Consider the following 17,096-nt stretch of genomic DNA (forward strand, 5'->3'; position numbering starts at 1 on the left):
GTTAACATTTTCAAATATTTTCCTTGTCATAAGTGAAGTGCTGCAGGTGTCCTGTTGACCTGGCAGAGAAAAGGAGGAGCCTGATTGAGACATAAATGCAGGTGGATTTAGGAAGGAGGCAGAGTTTAGTCCTTTACTTGGCTCACCTGGTTTTTCTAGACCTCTGAGAAAGAAAGTGAGATATGTAGGCCTTTGACATCAAACTCACTCATTTGTCATCCTGCACATGGCTGGTATCACATTTCTTTTCATTTCCAGTCAAGGAGTGCCTTCAGCAGCCTCACCTTCACCCTCATGGACAGGGAAATGGTGGGATGGTTCTTCTGTGAGAAAAGGCAGCAATTTTCCCCTCAGTTCTGTGCCAGTTCTAGTGAGTTACTCTCATTTATTTCTTCATGGCTGGTGTATAAAGGGCTTTGTTGCCACCTGGCAGACACTGCTTGCTGACCCAAAATTGTGACCACATCACAAAGTGGTCCAGCTAAAACTGGAAGGGCTGAGAGAGGGTGGGAGCCTGCAGGCTTCACCTGGAGCTGACCAAAGCTGAAGTGCTGAGGGGCACTCGCGCTCTCCAAGGTGTTTGAGTTGGTTTTACAGAATGGGTCAGGCTGGAAGGGACCACATAGGGTCACTGGTGCCACCTCCCTGCTCCAGCAGGGTTAGATCTTAAAATCAGAGCTCAGGGAAGGAGAAAGCTCGGCATGCTCAGCCCTTGCAGCTGCTCTGCACTCGCTGTTCCCGACACTGATTTATGCTGCGGGGGAGCAGACAATGCCTCAGAACACAATAATAGACTTTGGGTTTGTTTACTGACTTTCATGCCCTGAAATGCTCTGAGCAAGCTCCACAAATGGCAAGTGAAATGTGAACAGATCCATGTGCTGCAGAGTTCCGTGGGTGAGTTAACCCCCGGAGACTTTCCACTTGTGAACCTGCAGCCCACCCTCTGCTCGAGGCCCTGCACCCTTTCAGCTGCCCTTCTCTGGCAGTTTTTCCCAGAGATTTGGTGGCAGAAATCTTCCCCTGCTGGGTCTGATGCTGTTGTCCCCATGCGGTGACCTGGAGAGCCCTGCAAGCCCAGATCCTGCTGTTCTGGTGGCACTTTGTGGGAAGCAATATCTGCCCAAAACTGTGGGCTCAGCTGGTAAAGCTTTGGGATGTAAACCTGTCCCAACACCTTGTGTGCAACAAAAGCCTGAGTGGACAAAATTCAGCAGCCAGCCTGAACTCATCCTGCCTAAATTTCTGTCTTAGAGCACTTCCAGCTGCAGAAAGCACCTGCTGGGCCAGAGTGTTAAAGATCACCAACCTTTTTTACCAATGCTCCTTCTTCTCCCCCTGCTTTCCCTTGAACTTCTGTCCCATATTCAAATTAAATATCAGAATCCCAGCAATGGATTCCATAAGAAGCAAGTGGCATTTATTTTTCTCAGCCTGGCTTCCAAAATAAATGATGCTGTTGTGTCCCATCTGACAGTCAAACCGTCTCTCTGATATATTTTAAATCTGCTGGGGAAATCATCCTGCAAGTCATTAAAACAATAAAAATATTGTAAATTTGTTCCACCAGGGGAAAATAAATAGCATTCAGGTGTGTAATTCTCATATCCATCTTCACTTTAGTTGGCAACCTTGCCAGTTCTCACTCATTTAAACCTTTGGCAAGCTTTAAACATTAATTAATGTACTGTATTATCATTTCTGTTCAACTGTTTCTGGCAATATTTGGCAAGTTCTTCTTTCTGCTTGCCAATCTCCTTGGTTTGGATTGTGTGAGGAAATAATGTATGCACAGATCAGGCTGTGACTGGAGAGTTATTGCTTGATAAAACCAGTGACTTTCTTTTCCTGATTATTGCATTTTAAGCTGTGTTTGTGACAGACTGTCTGACATATTAGACATAATAAAGAGCCTAATAAACAGTATTATTGAAATCCATGTAGAAGATAGGTCAAAACTCCGAGAAGAAGAAGAAAACACTGTTAATTATAGATGGAAGGCTGGCTTCTGAAAGTGCTGGAGGGCCTGTTTTAAGGATGTTTATCTCCAGTAGGTTATGAAAAAGTCAAAAGATCACATCCTTATCAACAAATATGTATAAAATAAATTTAGAAATGAATATCCATTACATTCCTTTATCGAGTTATGAAGATAAATGAGATGCCAGGAACTAAACTTTTATCTCCAGTGACATGATGTTTTTCTGTTTTCTTGTTTTGTTTCCTTCCTCAAGTTTTCTTTTCCCCTCCAAGCCAAAATGTTTTTTTCTTCCCTGTGCTCAGCTGAAAGTAAATGGGTCTTTAAATGATTTCTCAATTTTTACTGATCCTTGCTACTCCATAGTTTTGTAATCAAAAACATCTCAAGTGTAAAGGAACAGAGTCTTCTACAGCAACACCACATGCTCACTTAGGAGGATATGTTATCTTTTGCTACAATTTTAGCTTTTTCTTAAAGATCACCAACCTTTTTTACCAATGCTCCTTCTTCTCCCCCTGCTTTCCCTTGAACTTCTGTCCCATATTCAAATTAAATATCAGAATCCCAGCAATGGATTCCATAAGAAGCAAGTGGCATTTATTTTTCTCAGCCTGGCTTCCAAAATAAATTATGCTGGTGTGTCCCATCTGACAGTCAAACCATCTCTCTGATATATTTTAAATCTGTTGGGGAAATCATCCTGCAAGTCATTAAAACAATAAAAATATTGTAAATTTGTTCCACCAGGGGAAAATAAATAGCATTCAGGTGTGTAATTCTCATATCCATCTTCACTTTAGTTGGCAACCTTGCCAGTTCTCACTCATTTAAACCTTTGGCAAGCTTTAAACATTAATTAATGTACTGTATTATCATTTCTGTTCAACTGTTTCTGGCAATATTTGGCAAGTTCTTCTTTCTGCTTGCCAATCTCCTTGGTTTGGATTGTGTGAGGAAATAATGTATGCACAGATCAGGCTGTGACTGGAGAGTTATTGCTTGATAAAACCAGTGACTTTCTTTTCCTGATTATTGCATTTTAAGCTGTGTTTGTGACAGACTGTCTGACATATTAGACATAATAAAGAGCCTAATAAACAGTATTATTGAAATCCATGTAGAAGATAGGTCAAAACTCCGAGAAGAAGAAGAAAACACTGTTAATTATAGATGGAAGGCTGGCTTCTGAAAGTGCTGGAGGGCCTGTTTTAAGGATGTTTATCTCCAGTAGGTTATGAAAAAGTCAAAAGATCACATCCTTATCAACAAATATGTATAAAATAAATTTAGAAATGAATATCCATTACATTCCTTTATCGAGTTATGAAGATAAATGAGATGCCAGGAACTAAACTTTTATCTCCAGTGACATGATGTTTTTCTGTTTTCTTGTTTTGTTTCCTTCCTCAAGTTTTCTTTTCCCCTCCAAGCCAAAATGTTTTTTTCTTCCCTGTGCTCAGCTGAAAGTAAATGGGTCTTTAAATGATTTCTCAATTTTTACTGATCCTTGCTACTCCATAGTTTTGTAATCAAAAACATCTCAAGTGTAAAGGAACAGAGTCTTCTACAGCAACACCACATGCTCACTTAGGAGGATATGTTATCTTTTGCTACAATTTTAGCTTTTTCTGACAGCTATAAGTTATATTAAAGCTTCAGGAATTCTTAATATGTTAAAAATATTTTTCCTTTCCAGTCCCTTAATAGTGAGTGATGGCTTGAGCCTCTGGAGCTTACTTTTATTTTGATTGGCCTGGGTCATCCCCTGGTGATAGTGGGCAGAAGTTATTTTCATAATCCAGTAATTTTCAGATTGTGTTAAATAGGAAGATAAAGCAAAGGGCCATGGATCTGTTACAACCTCTTGCTAATAGTTTGGGGGAGGGTACTAAATAGCGATGCTTAAAAGGCACCAGGAAGTGCATAGATGTGGAAGAAGCTCTGAAGGGAAACATGGGATGAAGAGAGACACAGAATCATAGAATTACTTGGATGGGATGGAATCTTAAAACTCATCCAATTCCACCCCCTGCCATGACAGGGACACCTTCCACTGTGCCAGGCTGCTCCAGCCCCAGTGTCCAACCCGGCCTTGGGCACTGCCAGGGATCCAGGGACAGCCACACCTCCTCTGGGAATTCCATCCCAGCCCCTGCCCACCCTGCCAGGGAACAATTCCTCATTGCCAAGATCCCATCCAGCCCTGCCCTCTGGCAGTGGGAGCCATTCCCTGTGTGCTGTCCCTGCATCCCCTGGGAATTGTCTCTCTCCAGGTTTCCTGGGGCTCCTTCAGGCCCTGCAAGGCCACCCTGAGCTCAGCCCAAAGCTTCTCCTGTGCAGCTGAACAATCCCAGCTGTGCCAGCCTTTCCTGCCAGCAGAGCTGCTCCATCCCTCTGCTCATCCTGGAGCCTCCTCTGGGCTCTCTGCAGCAGCTCCAGCTCCTCCCTATGCTGGACCCTGCAGCTGGGAATTGGGTTTGGAAGCTGCTTAGGACCTTTTGCAGGTCCCTGTAAGACAGAAAAAAGCAGAATTTTTCTTTACCTACTCAACCCACCCCATTCAAGGCTGTGCAGAAGCTGTAGAACACTGGAGATCAGTGACACTCGGGATCAGTGACACTGGAAGTCAGTGACACTGGGGATTAGTGACACTCGGGATCAGTGACACTGGAAGTCAGCAGCACTGTGGATCGGTGACACTGGGGATCAGGGACACTGGAAGTCAGTGACACTGGGGATTAGTGACACTTGGGATCAGTGACACTGGAAGTCAGCAGCACTGTGGATCAGTGACACTGGGGATCAGGGACACTGGAAGTCAGTGGCACTGGCTGCCTGTCATTGTAGCAGGAGCCTTCTGCACCTGCCAACACCTGCATGAGGTGTCTGGAGGTGGGAGGTGCATGGAGAGACAGCTCAGTGACACAGGAGATCAGTGACACTGGAATTCAGTGACACTGGAAGTCAGTGACACTGGGGATTAGTGACACTCGGGATCAGTGACACTGGAAGTCAGCAGCACTGTGGATCAGTGACACTGGGGATCAGGGACACTGGAAGTCAGTGGCACTGGCTGCCTGTCATTGTAGCAGGAGCCTTCTGCACCTGCCAACACCTGCATGAGGTGTCTGGAGGTGGGAGGTGCATGGAGAGACAGCTGGGCAGGGCTCTCACCCCACTCCTGTTTTGTTTTTGTGGTTCAAGCTGTAGATCACCAGACTGCTGGAATTCCTGGAATTGGACCTTCCTGTGGCACTCCTTGTCTGACTCAAAACTCCCCACTGCACTCAGGCTCCCAGATGGATTTGTAGCACCTTCTGCTATTCCTCTGCATCTGCAGATGTCAAGCAGGCCTGTGGAGTCTCCTGTGGTGAGGGTGAGATCCTTTAACGCCTGTCTCCTCCTTGGATAGCTGCCATGCCATGTCTGACACATTCCCTGAGGTGTCCCCTGCACACACTCCTGTCCGACAGCTCTGCCTCCTGTTCCCAACTGTGCCTGGTGCACCCGGCAGGAGCAGCTGCTCCTGCTCCAGACATCCCTAAATTTCCCCCTGGCAGCTGAATCCCATGTTTTTGGAGCAGATATCTCTCCTGTTGTGTGATTGGACATCTTCAGCCTGCAGCCCCACGTGTGTGACCCTCACATCTGGGGATTTGACTGATCTGTAGAAGGAACCAGTGTGTCTGTGGGAACGGTGACATTTTATGGAACCTGCAGCATCTAAATGCTTTTTCTTCATGAAAGGGGTAGTCAGACCTTGACAGGGGCTGCCCAGGAAGGTTTGGAGTCCCTCTCCCTGGAGGTGTCCAAGGAGTGACTGGATGTGGCACTCAGCTGACAGGTTGGTGAGAAGTCAAAGACTCAATGATCTTGGAGGTCTTTTCCAGCCTTAAAGGTTCTGTAAAAAGAGAGGAGTGACATTAATGGAGACTGGCATAGGAACTGAGCTGCTGGTGGGCTGAGGCCACTGCTCATGGCTGGAGAGATCCCCTGTCCTTGATTTTCACTGCTGGGAGAGCAGGGACAGAGTCTCCAAAATCGTTGATGATGTTCTGCTTGGGGTGCCAAGAGAGGCTGTATGGGAGTTGTTGTGGTGGAGAGGTAAAGGAGGGAGTTGTTTAGAACTCCCCTTGAAGGACGGTAGCCAAACCACCATAAAAACTTTCATTTATAGTTCCTTAGATTCAAAAGGCTCCCTAAACACCACATTTGTTTGCATGGGTGCAGACCAGGGTCAGAGCACTTGTTTTGCCCTTCCCTTCATTTCTCTGAAATGTAAATAGATTTCTTGATGTGCTGAGTGATTTACTTTAGTCCACAAAGCTACTTCCAAACTCTGAATTGAAGGACTTGTTGGGCACTGGTTTTCATTTAGTCAGTTGTATTCCCAAAGAGAGGGACTGGGATTATTGAAAGGTACTTAGGTCTCTAATGATGTCTTGGAAAAACAGGTCAAAGCTGAGGTCAGGTTGACTGCCAAGTGTTGAGAATCTGTACAAATGCATCTCTTGGGCTGTGAATAAACATCATATTTCTGTAGAATTATGTTTTACTTGCACTTTATAGCATTGGTGTTTTTACTTTTCTTGCTTTTCTACAGTGATTGGTTCTTTTGCATTTATTTATACAGTGTTGATTTTTTTTTCACAGAAGGTGTAAGTATAAGGGGGTTTTTTAATTCCTTTTTTCCCCTATTAAGTGCTTGAGTTTAAAGAATTACTAATTAAGTTCTTTGATGTTTTTTTTCACAGAAGGTGTAGGTAGCAGGGTTTTTATTTTATTCCTTTTTTCCCCTATTAAGTGCTTGAGTTTAAAGAATTACTAATTAAGTTCTTCATTAGCTGATTTGTGTTGCAATTTAACCTCACTGAGTTTGTAAAAGGTGCTGTTACTTCTGAAAACATTTGTGCTACGAATGAATTTTTCTACACGTCCACAGAAAGTGCCTGAATATAGGAAATAAAAAATATTAATTTTAACATACATTGAGTGATAAGTCCCAAACTTCTTCTTTTAGGTCATTATAAATCAACAATTGATTGTCCTGTGCAATGCAGTAAGAAATGTGACACTAAAGTTAATTTTTAGATCCAAGTACCTAGAACAATATTGGTTCACAAATACAACCAGGAGATTTATGGACACAGAACTTTCTTTTTCATGAGCAAACAGAATATTCCCAATTGTTTCTCAGCTGTTTCCAAATTTGAAAAAAAATAAAGAATTTGGTGTTGATAAAAGCCTGATCTTCCTGGCAAGCTGCTGGGGATAGTGTAGTTCCTCCTGCAACAGCAAGGAAGTAAATTGGTGTTATTAGCAGAGGAGGAACCATTCCCTGTTATTCAGGTTGTTTAATACTTCCCACATAAGAGCCTGTATTTAATTCCAATCTTCCTACTGAACTTGAGTTCTGCTTGGATGAAACTTTTCCAGAAATCCATGTGATTTAGGTGGAGGTTTTTGAAGGAGAGAGGAGACCTTCACTGGAATCATTTGTATTCTGTATGAGACTCAAGAAAAAAAACGTGTTTTTCACTCCAGTGAAACCTCCAATAATCTTTTCTTCAAGTTAATCTTCACTCCATGTGCTTGGGACTTAAACACAGATTTTAGCAAGAAGAATCCTTTTGCAATTGCATATCCATGTGCACATTCCAGCTGAGCAAGATCTTTCCTGGAACTGGAATTTCAGGCACTTGGGGGTTACTCTGTCTATCTTCCTTTGGAGAGAGGAGGAAGATGCTCTCAGTTGAATCCAGCACCTGGAATGTATTGTCCACTAATGAAATACAATTTAAAACCTGTGAGAAGAAATGAAAGTGGATAAAAAGCCTGGTGGATGATACCAGCACTCAACATCCATGCTTGGACTGGAAGCAGCTCTGAGGAGGGAGTGAGGGGAGATGCCAAGGAATCCCTGATGGAAAAACTCATGGGATTGCGATGCAAAGCACTGGCAGTAGAGTAAAAATACTGACATTTTCTGAGGAGTTTTCTTTGACATAAAATAGTGAAAGCACTTCAAATGTTACTGTTGTGATGTAGAACTTTGTGAGATCTGAAGTTTTCATGCAGGCTAAATTATCTTACCTACCACTGTCACCTCACTGAAATTGTTGTTTCTTGTTGTCATTCAGTCTCCTGACATTGTAGCACCACCTCTCAAAATGTCCTGCACAAACTTTCCAAGAGATTAACTGGTTTTAATTCAATTATTTTGCCCTGACTTGAAAGTAAAAGTCCACTCTGTTGTCTGCAAGTGGGTGAAATGAAAATTACAGTAAAGACTTGCAGCTTTAACTCCCTGCCCCTGTCAAACTCTTGTGGAAAGTGCTCCTTTTCCTGTTCTTTTCTAATGTTGTATTCCCTGAATCCCGAGCCTCAGCAAGACTGATGCATTCAGTCATTACAATAATTTATAGCTTGCTGCAGAATCCCATGAAGGCAAATATGAACAAACTCAGTTAATTAGGTTTTCTCACAATAGTCAAGATGATTTTATTAGTGGCAAATCAAAACTTTTCTGTTCTGCATTTCCTCCTTGCTTTGTAACAGCATCTTTATCAAAGAACCTCAATTTTTAGATGTCCAATGCATTAATTTTCATTGCATTTATTTGACATCAGCTGACACAGGGATTCTGTTGTGCTTGCAAGAGATGATTTTGTGCGTGAATCATGTTAGGAAAAGCCCAGAGTAAGGGAATGATTGTACATGATGATGCTGAAGATTTGTGACTCTGAGATCCACAGTGAAGCACTTCCATAATCCTTCCATAATCCTTATAAGCAGTGTATCAGGAATTCATGGATATTCAGAAGGCTCATTTCAGAAGACACAAATTAACCTCAGCTTATTAATTTTCCTAGTGTTTTTGAGAGGGTTGAAGGGTGCTCTCTGAGAAGAGAGGGAGGTTGTGGTCTCCTGTTAGAGATCTGTCTGCAATACCATAAATCACTTACCAGATTAAATTATCAGAGGACAAAACAAATTTTAAATTTAAATTATAAATCAACAATGAAAAAAATCAAGCTGATTTGATTACTCAAGTCGTAGAGCAGTGCTACTCTGACAGAAATTAATTGAAAATGGAAAATCAAACAGAATTATGAAAACATCATGATGGATCCACAAAAGAGAAGCAAAGAATACTAAATTAGGTTCCTAAAATATTAAATTAAGCCACTAAATTAAAAATGCTCATGTGAAAGATATGCTTATATCTGTATTACATTATTGCCCTCTCTTAACGGTGATCAATTATTTTGTCTTGTCATCTCTATTAAATCCTGCCATGGGTAACAAATTTATCTCAGGATATGTGTTGTTTGTTCAGTCATTTCTTAAACAATCTGTCATGGTTTGACCTCAAACTGGGCTGTACAAGGGGTAGGTGGCCCCAGAGGTGGCTGGGAGGTCCAGAAACAGCATCCCCTCTGCTGCTGGATCTCTCAGGTGGGGCTCTGATGGTGAATTTGGGAAATGGGGGACAAATTTTAGCACAGACACTGCCATTTACAGCCCTCCTAACTTCCCAAGAGACCTCAGTGAAACTCATGATGGAGAAATTGCTTATGAGGATAGGTGGCTGCATCCAATTCTTTAATTTTCTCCTTATCAGTGTTTAGATTTGGGGGGTTCTAAGATAAGCACCATTTCTTGAAAAGTCCTTGGACAAGGTTACTTCTTGGAAAAGAAGTTTCTAGGCATTATTGGAAATAAATAATGACAACAAAAGTAATGATTTCAACATCGTAACAACTGAGGTAATGGCACAGGGTGCCCACAGCAGCTGTGGCTGCCCCTGGAAGTGCCCCTGGACCCCTGGAAATGTCCAAAGCCAGGCTGGATAGGGCTTGGAACAACCTGAGATAACAGAAGGTGTCCCTGCCCATGACAGGGGGTTGGAAGAAGATGATTTTCAAGGTTCCTTCCAACCTAAACCATTCTATGATTCCATGACAAACTTGTATTTAAATACTTTGAATTTAAACCAAAATGTGTCCTGGTTGTTCTGTCCATGGAAATGATGCAGAGTGGATATAAATTTCTTGTATCCACATGGAGGATGAGTTGACTTTGGGCAGTGCCCGGTTTTCCATGGACTTTGGAGAAAATGCTGGATTTTCTTTGGACAATTTGAGTTAGATAATACCCTTTTAGAGAAGCCAGCCAGGCTTAGCCACAGACCAAGGCAGAAAACTCTTGCTTGAGACTGTCATGGAAACATTTGGGAATTTCCCCTGTGAAAAAAGTCCTGTCAAGGATAAACTACTGAGAAACTGTTCTGTAGTAACACTTTGGGTTTAATATGCAATTTTCAAACTTGAGGACTTCCCCAGCTGGTCAGTCTTTTAAAGTGGGATTAGAAAGAAGTTTCTGCAGTATATTCCACTGGGAAGGAGGGAAATGTTAGATGTGTAAATTAAAGAAAAAGGATGACATGTATGGGGGAAAAAAAAGGTCTTTTTCCCTGTGCAAATACACTGAGAAGCCTATGGGTACCTTTGAGGTGTGCAAGCCAAAGGCAGATCCTTTGAGGCTAATTCAATGTGACAACAAGGAAGAACTGAGCCCACCAGTCCCACAAATCACTCACTGTTTATGTTTTCTACCAGAATGCAAACATTTCTCTTCAGATGAGGTCTTGGTGAACGCAGAGGCTAAAAACCTTCTTCCTCTTTCCATCAGGGAAAGGTTTCCCACAAAAAACCCGCTTAGAGGCCATTGAAGACATTCTGTATGTTCTCTCCAGCCTATTTTCTGTTCCCCCTGGTTGTGTAAGAGTCTTAAATTAGACCTGATTCTTTTATCAGCACAGATTGGATGTGTCATGAAGGAGCTGGATCCCAGCCGGGTGGTCCCAGCGTGGAGCATTTTCGCAGCTCCTCGGAGGCAGGTGAGACTTGGATCCACACAGGCTCCATTCCTGCCATGTCAGCATCCTGTTGTGGAGAACCAGATTTCCTAGGACACAGGGAGTGCATTCTGCTCTACAAACACCTCTACAACGGAATTGTGGTCAGCACTGAACTCATTTCACCCTTCGAAGATATCTGGAAATTGTTTTTATGATAACCTGCAAGCAAAAAAAAAGTGTTATGTTGAAGCTTAGTTTGATAATGGGTAGAATTTTATTTTTATTTTATTTTATTTTATTTTATTTTATTTTATTTTATTTTATTATTTATTTATTTTAATTTCAATACATTTATATTTCTTTATATAAATATTATATTGTTGACCTAATCTTGGCTCAGTACAGAGAAAATACACCTGGAACAATGGAAAACATTTTAACAAAATGTTCTTCCACTCATTCTGTGATTCTGTGACTTGGTAGAACAAAATTTTGGCAGAACCTCCAGGCCTGTACACATAATTTTTAAAAATCAGTTTTAATACACATACATAGTGCTATGTTTTTAATCATATTTTAAAATTGTAATTTTGGAATGTTTTCTTGTACCTGTTCTATTAGATTTGTACTAATTAATAAAATGACAGCTTTGTTATAAATTGCTTTACTGCTCAGTTTCGTGCTTGACAAGAAAAAACAGTGAAGAATAAAAAAATCCTTAAAAAAGAGGCAATTGATAAACACTTCCCTTGTCATATCTGTCTGGTAACACTTTTCCAATAACTTCAGCAAGTCATGAGAGCGAAGCAAATTACGCTTCTTAATTAGGGAATGTATTTTGAACCTCATGAGAGTCTTAAATCACACCACTATTTTTGAAAGCAAGCTTAAAAGCCTAATTTTAGATTTGCCATTTTGAAAAAGATAGTCTGTGTGTATTAAAAACTCTCTATTAGCCTATTGAAAGCCTAATCATTTCAGTTTTGCAGAATGACAGATTCTCTGCCTTTAAAAGGGTTTAGTAGGCAAATAGATACTTTTCTTTGATTCACGTGTTTCTTTATAATTTTAATGTCTATTAAAGCAGTACACGAGCAAAGCTCTGTGTTCTGTTGGCTCTGTGGGCCAGCAGTTTTAACTGAAATATTTTGGGCTTTTTTTAATGCAGAATTACTGTGACATGACCTTGTAAGGTCTTGTTTTGAGTGGGGGTGAACTCCAGCCAGCAACTGACCCCACCCAGCCCTCGCTCAGTCCCCATCAGTGGGACTGGGGAGAAAATTGGAGAGGAAAAGGGAGAGAATTTGTGGGTTGAGATGAAGACAGTTTAATAGGTAAAGAAAAAGTTACACTCACAAGCAAAGCAAATCCCAGAATCCATTACCCAGGGCAGGCAGGAGTTCAACCATCCCCAAAAAAGCTGGGATCCATCACATTTAACAGTGACTTGGGGAGATAAACACCATCACTGGAGGGGAAAAGGGAGAGAATTTGTGGGATGAGATGAAGACAGTTTAATAGGTAAAGAAAAAGTTACACTCACAAGCAAAGCAAATCCCAGAATCCATTACCCAGGGCAGGCAGGTGTTCAACCATCCCCAAAAAAGCTGGGATCCATCACATTTAACAGTGACTTGGGGAGATAAACACCATCACCCCAAACACTCCATCTTCCTTCTTCTTCTCCCATCTCCAGACTCTGATGGTGTGGGACATCCCTTGGGTCATTTGGGGACAACTGTGCTGGCTGTGTCCCCTCCCAAGCCTGTGTGCACACCTTGTCTCCTCAAAGATGGAGAGGGGTGAGAGGCAGAAAAGGCCTCTCTGTGCAAGTGCTGCCCAGCAAAACATCCCCGAATTACCAACACTGATTCCAGAACAAATGCAAAGCACAGCCAAGAAGTTTAATCTTATTCTCCCATCTCTTTGGATCTGGCCTGGATGAGGAATTGTGTGTCCAGCAGGAGCAGCGCAGGGATTGTGCTGGCTCTGAGGTTTTGGTTTTGGTTTTCTTGTTGCATTTTTCCTGGCAGCTCTTTCACCCTCTGATCTGACTGAATTTGAATGTTGTTGATCCGTGCTGCAAATGAGCAATTAGTGCTTAATGGTTGTCAGACACCACTCTCTTCATTTATCAATCTATTTAAAATTGGAGGAAGTGGTTGGAGACAAACAAGCGGAATTACCATGCAAAGAAAATAGAGTTAATTGAGCTCAAATATTTGCAGTGTATCAAGGTAAGGATTTACAAAATACAAAGATGTAAACAATGATTTTCCTTCAGTTTTCCCAGGACTGAACTGAATATTGAATGAGGCTTGCTGGTTGAGTGTAAAGGTGCCAGTGACTCTGCAAGTAAGACATTTTTAATATCAACGTTACTCTCAAAATACGGATTTGTTTTGATTTTCGTTCTGTTTCCAGCCTTGTGGTTACTCTTAAATATTTCTTGCAAATATTTTCATTATTCTCAAGACTGAGTGTGAGGAAAAGGAGTGTTATTCCTCCTGGGGATTCATGGTCCAGGGACAGGCAGTAGGAACCTCAGACTTTTGCAGGCAGGATAGCACAGAACTCTTGTGGTTTCCAAAAGCACTGAATCAAATTGCTGTGATGAGATGGGCAGCATCACGAGAGCATGTCTTAGGCTGGAAATGGAGTTGTGTGTTCTATTTCTCATTGTCAGAGGTGGGGCAGTTCTCTGCTGTTCATGGGGCAGTTTTTTTTTGAACACCACACTGAGTTTTGGTGGGAATTGGTTGGAAACAGAGCAAAGTTGATCTGACATAAGGCTGGAAGAAGGAATCCAAACAGATGCATGAGAAGTCTGGTGGTGGTTCCAAAAAAAAAAAAAAAACCCCAGAGACATGCCCTGTGGGATGGAATGCCTTTGCTCCCGTTTGGGTTTCCACATGGAACGCCCTTTTTTGATGCTAGTCTGGTGGTGCCACTTTTCTTTATGGGAAGTGATAGAAGCAGTGGTGGAACAAGAATGCTGTCAGCTTTTACAGGATTGGAAGTGCTGTTTGCCCTGTTCAGCAGCAGCTGAATGCAATTTGAACTCCATGATGAGTTTAGCAAGAAGTGAAGGATGACCAGGAAGCTGAAATAAAACCAAATAAAAATTTGTCACTGTCTAGTGGAAAACACAGATGAACACTGCCTGCTGGTGGATGGACTGCCTTTATTCCCACATGGACATGATGAACTGCTCATTTGGGATGAGGAAAGACATTTTTCTCTTCACTGGCAAAAATCACAGAGGCATCTCAAAGAAAACATTTTCTGTGCTAATGCTGTCTGCTTCCTCTCCTTTCTTTCTGTCTTTCTCCCTTCAAGGAAATGCTGTCAGGTTGTTTTTTTTTAAACAGGAAAGAATCACGGTGACTGTGATCACAAGGATCTGCTTTCCCAGTTCAGAAATAGGAGAAGTGTAGCAGCTTTTGCCCTCCTTTCTGATAGCACTGGTGCAAAGTGAAAATTTGTCTTCTTTCCCCATTTCCAGGCTTTCTACAGCATTTCTGTTCTGGATCTCACTTTGATTTTTACCTCATTTGCCCCACACTTGAGACAGTCATGGCTCAAATCCAGCAGTGCTTTCATTTCTGTTTCCTGCTCGGAACAAATGTAAAGAAATGGAGCCAATTCCAGTTGGATGAGCTCTGGACGGTAACCCAATCACTTCCCTGTGCAGAGTTAGCAAAATCCACACCAGCAGGGCTTTGACAACAACCCAGCACCTAAAATTGTATCAACTTCCCAACCTGGTGTCACAATTCCTCTCTATTTCTGACACAGAACTGATGAGTTTAAGATCATAACTTATTTCTAAGTTTATTTTTAGTTGCCTATGTGTGAGAGGGGATTTCTGTTGTCATTTTTGTTCACTTTGTAAAATTGTGTTGGTTTTTTTCTTTGGCTCAGGATCTTTAATGATGGAGGCTGGTAATAAATTTTTACTGTCTTGACTCCACTTGACCTAAAATTACATTTTCAGATAAATCTTGATATTTTGCACTATGATGCACAAGAGGTGGCTACATCTTCTGCTTTACAATTCTCTTTCATTTCCTCCATCTCCTATAAATCATGTTCTCTATTTCTTTCTGGTTTATTTCTTAGTTTACACCATTTGTTTAAAAATGCACAAGAAGACAAATGTTTATTTAGAATTTCAGCTTTTGTCAGATTTTTTTGCCATGTTTTGGCAGCTTTTACCTCAGAATAAATCCATCCTATTCCTCCTCACCTTCAGGTCTGAAAATCTGCATTTCTATCCCTGTTAGGTTTTGCTGTGCTGCGTGCAGGAATATTGGCAGGAGCAGAGAGATGGATTTGAGGTTGTCAGTGAATTTCAGAACCTTTCCAAGAAAGCCTTGGGGAAAGGGAGCTTCTCCTTAAATTTGCAACTGCTGGTGAGTGGTTTAAACTAGTTTTATTAATAACTGCAGGCTTTTTAATAAGGTGACAGCTGGTAGAATAATTTAATGGACAAGCTTGAAAGATTATTTCTTTTCCTTCTTCTCTCAGAAACAAACTGTTCAAACTGCAAATAAACACTAGTGGGTACAGAATCACACATTGCTGAGATGGTAATGTAGGTTTGGTAATTTGCATATTCAATTAGGAGTGGCTAAGTAGGCATTTTAAGCATGGCAATTACGCTCAATTTTCCTCAGTGCTGCAGCCCTGGAATACCTTGGACAGCTCAGGATGCCACTTTCTACCCAAGGAGCAATGTGAACACAAACTGCCTCAGCTGGGACCTGCAAGAGTTCCTTATTTCCAGAATTTCATCCCAGGTTGGACCTCAGTAGTACATTTACCCCTGAAGGAAATGGAAAAGTGACTTCAAAGATGGAGAAATCTGAGTGGAGTCTGTGTAGAGGTTCAGGCTCGATTTCATGGACTGATGGAAAAAAACAAATCTCCATTGTGATGAAGGGATGGAAAGGGGAAAGGGGAAAGGGGAAACGGAAGGAAGAGTGCTCTTCAAAGGGAACGGCCTGCTGTGCTTCCTAATGAGAAAGTCCAGGAGAACCTACGAAGAGTTTAAAATCACATGCAATCAAATGAACACGAGCCTTAATCCTCTTCCTCTCTGGGACACCAATTTAGCAAAGGATTTAAGCACATGTTTATCTCCATTCCTATGAGTAATGCACTTGCAGCACTGGAGTTGACTGAATTGATGATTTTTTAATAAATCTAAGCAAGTCTTTCTAAAAAAGGTGTGGATACCCTTCCTGAGGCTCTGGTATATCCAGAGCTGAGGTTCCATGCAGCAGACAGGGCCTGGTGATGATCAAAACTGGCTCAGAGTGTAATGCTTTGAGATTAACAGCCAAATAATTTTGTTTTCTTCAAACTGGCGTGAAAAACTGGGAACGCTGATGGAAGAGAGAAAGGAAATGATGTAATCCACCAGGATTCAGTGGTCAGAGGGAGGGAATCCAGGGCAGCTGGTGAGTGTGGACTTGGCCTTCAAGAGCAAGTGCAAAAAAAGCAGGTGAAATGCCCCTCCCAGGTGTAAAATCCTGGTCACCAAATATCCCATATAGCCGCTATACACATCAGTAATCAAAACCATCAAAAATTCTCTTTTCATTAAAGAGAGAGGGGGAAATATAAGAAATAGATCTATAAAAATTCTTAAAACCTAACAAAAAACTCATATAGTATACATCTATATACAAACCTTAAAATAAAAAATACTAACTTAAAATACCATAAAATATGACAAACATTGTTAAAAAAAGGAATTAAACTAAAAACAAGTTTCAAAAAAATAACCTTACAAATAAGACTAAATACTTCAGAGAAATAAAACTATAAAAATACATTATAGTAAGGCCCACAAAAAGTAATTTAAAATTATTAGCTTTAAAACATCTACAATATAATATAACAAAAACAAATATACAAAAAACCACTTACAATTAAGAAATAATTAACTTCTAATTATAATAACATAAATTATAACATCTGTGTTATCTCACCCTTCTCATAAAACTAAAAATAAAATAAAAGTTTTTAAAACATCTCTCAATTACCCCATCTCTAAGTCAAAAAAAAGTATAATCCGACACATGTTCACTGGATGGCCTGATACCAGGAACAGAGGGACGAGCAGACATTGTCCTGCTTGGAGAAAAAGCATTCTCCTGCTGTGGTATTCACATTATCTGAACAGAGGGAGACAGAATTCTCTCTCACAGGTTTTTTCCTGGGAAAGGTAGTGAGAAGCTCAGA

Source organism: Pyrgilauda ruficollis, unplaced genomic scaffold (assembly GCF_017590135.1).
Source record: "Pyrgilauda ruficollis isolate IOZ18807 unplaced genomic scaffold, ASM1759013v1 scaffold84, whole genome shotgun sequence".
NCBI lineage: Eukaryota > Metazoa > Chordata > Aves > Passeriformes > Passeridae > Pyrgilauda > Pyrgilauda ruficollis.